The sequence below is a fragment of the Capsella rubella genome, unplaced genomic scaffold (assembly GCF_000375325.1).
Source record: "Capsella rubella cultivar Monte Gargano unplaced genomic scaffold, Caprub1_0 scaffold_6, whole genome shotgun sequence".
Lineage (NCBI taxonomy): Eukaryota > Viridiplantae > Streptophyta > Magnoliopsida > Brassicales > Brassicaceae > Capsella > Capsella rubella.
Window position 1 is genome coordinate 14028214 of NW_006238918.1, and position 219 is coordinate 14028432.

Genomic DNA, 219 nt, shown 5'->3' on the forward strand with positions numbered 1-219 from the left:
TAATGATCTATGCAGAGAAGGTAACAAAGGTATGTCAACCGATGCTAGTAATGATCTATGCAGAGAAGACAACAAAAACATGTCAACTGATGCTAGTGATCAATGCAAAGAAGGTAGCAAAGATGTGTCAACCGATGCTAGTGATGATCTATGCATAGAAGGTAGCAAAGGTGTGCCAACCGATGCTAGTGATAATCTATGCATAGAAGGTAGCAAAGG